Source organism: Myxine glutinosa, chromosome 8, assembly GCF_964187855.1.
Source record: "Myxine glutinosa chromosome 8, kmMyxGlut1.1, whole genome shotgun sequence".
NCBI classification, from domain to species: Eukaryota; Metazoa; Chordata; class Myxini; order Myxiniformes; family Myxinidae; genus Myxine; species Myxine glutinosa.
This window is the reverse complement of record NC_136268.1, coordinates 131,182,607-131,189,235: the sequence shown is the minus strand read 5'-3', so window position 1 is coordinate 131,189,235 and position 6,629 is coordinate 131,182,607.

Here is a 6,629-nt window from a genome sequence, read left to right as displayed (position 1 = left end):
TTAGCCTTTTCAATCATCAAAAGCGTATCAACATCGGTTATCAAATCCAAATCTTGTTTTGTCATTTTCAACATCGCACTCCAAGCCAATACAGGCGCTGTGTAATAGTGAACAGGATCCAATCCATATCCAGCACGACAAACAGATCTAAAAACCTCAAACACATCAGCCAATAAAAGCACATCAGTTTTGAGATACAAATCATGATACTCACCAAGATTCTTGATGTTATATTTTTCCCAAACATTTTGTGCGTGTACATAATCTTTATCAGATATATGACTGTTATTTAATTTGTTATAGAAATTTTCTTTTGAAGGAAGTTGTGTTTCATTTAATCTCTCAAATGAGTCCATATAATCATAGGGGTAAATTCCCTTTTGTGTTAGTAAATCTTTGTCTGAAAAATACTCAGAAAGACATGGAAACTCTTTTAGATTTTGAACCAAGTTAGCCAATGGACTTGCCATGAATTTAAATGTATCAATAAATCTGATATGAGTTATAGGAGATGTATGAATTGTTTTTGTGAATGAAATGTATTTCTGATCCGTGTTGGGAATTGCTGAAATGTCTCCAGATATCTTTGAAAATTCATTAATAAATAGATGCGTATCATAATGAACATTGTTATGAAGAAAGACAGGAATGAAAGAGGGGAGTTTATAATTAATATTACAACTTTGATGAGCCGGACCTCGACATTTACCAGTGAGATGACAATGATCTCTAACCTTTAGGCCTTCACCAATTTTTTCCTCACAAATATGACAGACATTGTTTTTTCTAACTTCCCTTTTCTCTTCACTCATCAAGGACATTGGTTTATTGGTTTCTCTCATTATCTCTCATTGGTTTCCCACGGGTCCTAAAATCCTGTTCTTCCGCTCTTTCACTCCCTCTCTCTTTTCTCTTCACCCTTTTTTTTGCTCAAGGTCAACTGCCATCTGCTTGGAAATCAGCCAACATCACCGCATTACACAAAAAGGTGCAAAAACAGATCCTAGCAGCTACAGACCAATCAGCCTTCTCCCAATTATCAGCAAAGTCATGGAATCCATCATTGCTCCGGATATGAAATCTTTCCTCTTCTCCAATGGCTTGATCTCTGATCATCAATTTGGTTTCAGACCAGGTCACTCTACTCTGGACATGCTGCTTCTGCTTTCTCGACAATGGATGGAGGTCCTCAATGCCAAACAGGAAATTAGAGCTGTCTCCCTTGACATATCACGTGCCTTCGATACGGTCTGGCACCCCGCTCTGCTCACCAAACTCTCCTCCTTTGGTATCCATGGAAATCTCCACGCATGGCTGGTGGACTTCCTCTCTAGTCGTAGTCAACGTGTGGCCCTGAATGTGTTTCTCTCATCTCCTCTTCCTGTTCAGGCTGGAGTTCCCCAAGGCAGTGTTCTGGGCCATGTGCTTTTTCTGGTCTTCATCAATGATCTCTCTGACTCTCTTGAAAATCCTCTCTATCTCTTTGCTGACGACTCCACTCTCTGCCGCTCCATTCCTCATCCCTCAGATCGGCAGTCTGCAGCCTCCTCACTCTCTGCAGACCTGGACAAAATCACAGACTGGGCAAACAAGTGGCACATATCTTTCAATCCTGACAAATCTCATACTCTTACGATGTCTCTCCGAAAAGACCGACTGGACAACCCTCCCATCTACTTTCTGAATAATCCTCTCCAAGAAGTTCTGTCACTCCAGCTTTTGGGTCTCACTATTTGCCATGATCTTTCCTGGGAAAACCACATTTCAAATCTGGCCTCCAAAGCCAGTCGCCGACTGGGCATCCTCCGTCGTGCGAAGTCCTTCCTTGGCACACCTGAGCTCCTCACCACATACAAGGCTTTCATCCGCAGCTCAATTGAGTACTGCTCTCCCCTCTGGTCTGGTGCTCCTGCCTCACACCTAGCTCATCTTCATGCTGTTGAAACCAAAGCATTCAGAATCATTGGAATCTCCCATGATGAAGCTAACTCCAAGGGCCTTTCACTCACTCACCGCAGGCAGGTTGGTGGTCTTTCCGTCTTCTACCGACTCCTCTCTGGCCTTGCGCCCCCCCCCCCCCCCCAGTTCTCTCTGGGCTCTGTCCCGCAAATATTCCTACAGGTCGCACAATATCTGCCTGCAACCCTCTTATGGTTAAACTGCCAAAATCAAGACTTTCTGCTCACCTTCACTCCTTCATTCCTCTTTTCTCCCGCCTCTGGAACAAATTCCCTCACTCTCTTCAATCCCACTCCACCCTCCAGGTCTTTAAAACAGCTGTTCACCACCATCTCTTATCCTCCCCCATACAAAACCTTGATCTTTTCTACCCCCGCTAATCTCGGTCCCCTTGTGTTTTATACCTACCCCCCCCCCCCCCCCTTCCCATGCCGCTTCCCCCCAAGCCCTCTCCCTCCCACACTTCTCCCTGCTCTCAAATGTTGTGGTTGTGTGCTTCCCCTTCTCTCCCCATCTTGTCTTCCGCTCCCTCTTTTTGAATATTTTGTTTGTCTGGTTGATTTGTTTGTGAAATAAATGTTAGCTCTTTCACGAGCCTCGATTCAGTATACAAAAAAAAAAACAAACAAAAAAAAAAACAGGGGATAGCTTCAAGGGATTGGAAAGTAGAATGGGAAACCAAATTGCGGGATTGAAAATTGAGACGGATACTCAGGGGGAGCGATTAGAAAACCAAATTGGAGGCCTCGGAAGCAAAATAGAATGGTTAGACAACAAATTTAATAATAATAATAATAATAAAGGAGTCTTATATAGCCCCATCAAGCAGAGTAAACTACCCTCATGGCGCTTTACATTATCATGCGAACACACACACACCGCACACACACACACACAAACATACACACACACAGACACACCTTCACTCTTGCCCTATTCCTCTCCCTCCCCATTCCAAACCCACAGATGTGTACTCCCCTTCTCCTCCCCTCCCTCCCCCGCACATGTACACAGACATACTCTCGATTTCTGTCCCACCTCAAACCAAAGGGAAAACAGGACTTAGACTTTGAAAGACTTGTGAAACAGATAGGTTTTGAGGGAGGTTTTAAAGGCAGGAAGAGAGTCAAAATGTCGAACAGAGGAAGGCAAGTCATTCCAGAGCAGAGGTGCAGCAAAGGAAAAGGTTTTCTCGCCAAACGACTTGGTGCTGGTGCGCGGCGGCTCTAAGGTCAGAGTCGTCGCTTGAATGAAGCCATCGCCGAGGTTCATAGAGAGTGAGTAAATTGGAGAGATCGTGAGGTCCCGTTCCACACAATGATTTATAACATAGTGTGCAAATTTTGTATTGCACCCGAGCAGAGACAGGCAGCCAGTGTAAAGATTCAAGAAGCGGAGTAACATGGTCAGACTTCTTCGCCTTACAGACAAGACGAGCGGCAGAGTTTTGAACCTTTTGTAACTTATCCAAGAGAAACTGAGGGCAGCCAGCATAGAAAGAATTACAATAGTCTAGCCTTGAGAGGACAAGGGCACAGACCAGAGTTAGAGCAGCTTGAGGAGTAAGAAAGTGGCGAATGGATGCGATCTTTCACAGCTGAAAGTATGCTGATTTGCAAGTTTGAAGTACTTGCTTGGAAAATGTCATGTTACAGTCGAAAACCACACTAAGGTTCTTGGCCGACGAAACAAAGTTTACATCGGTTTCACCAACATGAATAGTGGTAGGAAGTGAACATTGTAGAGGACATCTGTGCGATCTTACAATCATAGACTCTGTTTTAGCATCGTTCAGCTGAAGTTTGTTTTGGGTCATCTACGCCTTCACGTCGGCAATACAGCCTTCTCAGACTTCAACAGTGGGCACGATTTGTTGAATCGTGCTTCCTTTGTACAGCTGATTGTCATCCGCAAAGGTGTGGTGATCAACCGAATGTCTGGCAACAAGATCAAATAGAGGCTGAGTGTACAAAAGAAAGAGGATAGGTCCCAGAACTGAGCCCTGGGGAACGCCAAAGGAAAGCGGAGAAGGGGCTGATTTCTGGCCATTGACAACAACTGTTTGCACTCTATCAGTAAGATAGGACATCATCCAAGAAAGTGGAGTACCAGTTATACCAAATGTGATTTCAAGACGACGAATTAAGACACTATGGTCAATCGTGTCAAAGGCGGCAGACAAGTCCAAAAGAGCAAGAACGGAAACCTTACCACAGTCAAGAGAGGTCAGAAGATCATTGGTTATTCTTAGGAGAGTGGTCTCGGTGCTATGGCCTGGTCGATATGCTGACTGGCAAGAATTGAAAAGATTATTTGAAACAAGATGGTCATTCATCTGTGATAGCACAATTCTTTCTGTGGTCTTTGACAGGAAAGACAGGTTGGAGATAGGACGGTAATTTTTCATGTCGTTAAGGTCAAGGGTGGGCTTTTTAAGAAGTGGTTTAACAAGAGCTTGTTTAAAGAGAAGCGGAAATGAACCTGTAGTCAGAGAATCATTGATAACTGCAGTAATAAATGGGAGGAGGGTGTCCAAACACTCAATGAACAAATCGGTGGGAAGTGGGTCAAGATCACATGTTTTTGTGTTTGACTTGAAGATTGTACATTTGACAATTTCCTCAGTAACAGGAGTAAACGAACTAAGAGGTCGTCCGTGAAAGCATTGTTCAGCATCATCGAAAGAAAGGAGTGACTGCTTGTCAACATTGTTTCTTATTGACTGAATTTTATTGTGAAAGAAATGCAGGAAGCGTTGGGGTAGTTCGTTTTGAGGAAATACAATGGGAAGAACGGATTTATTTTTGGTGGCAAGAAGGCGGTTGGTAATGCTGAACAGTTGCTTGCAGGAGGAGCTCTGAATAATCCGATCAGAAATATATGACGTTTTTGCTTTCAGAATGATTTTTATGACGAGTCTTTTAGCTATGTTATACAACTGTTTATGGACTGTGAGGCCAGTCTTCAGCCACTGTCTCTCGGCACGTCGTCGTTCCTTTTTGGCAGCCCTGACTTCGTCGCTGACTGCACTGAACCACGGAGTACTCCTGCGTCTGGGAACGGCGCGCCGTGTCGCTGGAGCATGACAGTACAATGCTGTGCAGAGGCAACAGTCAAGGTCTTCTGCAGTGACATAGGAACGGCCAGAGAGACGGATGTGAAGGTCCTCTTTAAAGGTGGAACGGTCGATGGCACGAATGTTGCGGGCAGTGATGAAGGTGGGCTGAAGACGAGGAACAGCAATACTCAGGTGGCTGGTGACACAGAAGTGGTCCGAGGTGATAGCACAGGTCACTGACGTGGACTGCACCAACTGATCATCGCATCTGTGCACTAACCAATCCAGGATGTGTCCTTTAACGTGTGTAGGTTGGGAGACAGACTGAGACAGACTAAAAGTAGAAAAGAGGTCAATGATCTTTGAAGTGAGAGGATGTTGTGGTTGGTCATAGTGGACGTTGAAATCTCCAAGAATCAAGACGAAACCAGGAAGAGTATTGCAGTGGTCGAGCAGATTAGGAAGCTGGGTCACGAACATAGAGTCAGTAAGCTTGTTTTTCCAGTTAGGTGGAGGTCGGTAGAGGCAGAAGAAATGAAGAGTGTTTTCTGACAGAGTGAAGGTGACATGGGCTAGCTCGTAGGATGAATGGTCGAACGAAAAAGTTGTGGTGAAGGAGACAAAGGGAGAGAAGTTGTCTCTGTAAATAACAGCCACGCCCCCACCCCTAGAGGAGTGAGGAAATGACTGCAGCGTGTATCCAGGTGGGGTGAGATCAGCACACCTCGCTTCGTCGCCACTGGGTCGGAGCCAAGTTTCGGTCAGAAAAAACACGTCAATATCATCATCTTGAATAAAAGAGGTAATTTTGGTTCGCTTGTCAGGACTACTTACAGACTGGGCGTTGAATAAGGCGAGATACAGGTCAGAACGGTGTTGTTTTGGTGCTGTGGGGGGGGTTAGACAATAAATTTGAGGGGTTAGACAATAGATTTAAGGGGTTAGACAATAAATTTGAGGGGTTAGACAACAAATTTGAGGGGTTAGACAACAGGTTGGAAGGGCTAGAAGGCAAATTAGGGGGCCAATTGGAGGACGAGGGTAGTCAAATTGGGGAAATGAAGGGCGGGTTAAAGGGGTTGGAAAATAGAATGGCCGCCTTGGAGAACCAAACGGAAGGGGTGAAGAATGGGTTAACGGGGCGAGAAGACAAGATGGGAGGCAAATTGAGGGAGATGGGGGTGCAATCCGCACGGGAAATTAAACAGATGGGGGAGCAGATAGAGGAGGTAAAAAGCGGGTTGGAAATTAAATTGGATGCCCAAAGGAATGATTTGGAGCAGATGAAGGTGGCATCTACCAAAGAGATGGGAGAGATGGGGGAGGATATAAGGCGCAGAGTGAGCGAAGAGGTCGCGGGAGTACGCGACGAGGTGAAGCGGGGTGAGGAGCGCATGGAGAAAGAGGTGAGGAAGAGTATGGCGAGGTTACAAGGGGGTATAGAGGAGTTGATGCAGGGAGTAGGGCAGCTGACAGTGGGACAAAAGGAGTTAGGGGAGCAGGTAGAAAAGAACACGGCGGTAATAGGGGGGTTGAAAGCGATACAAAAAGAGATAAAGAAGGAATTGATGGTGACAAAGAAAGAATGTCAGACGGTACACGAGGGACTGAC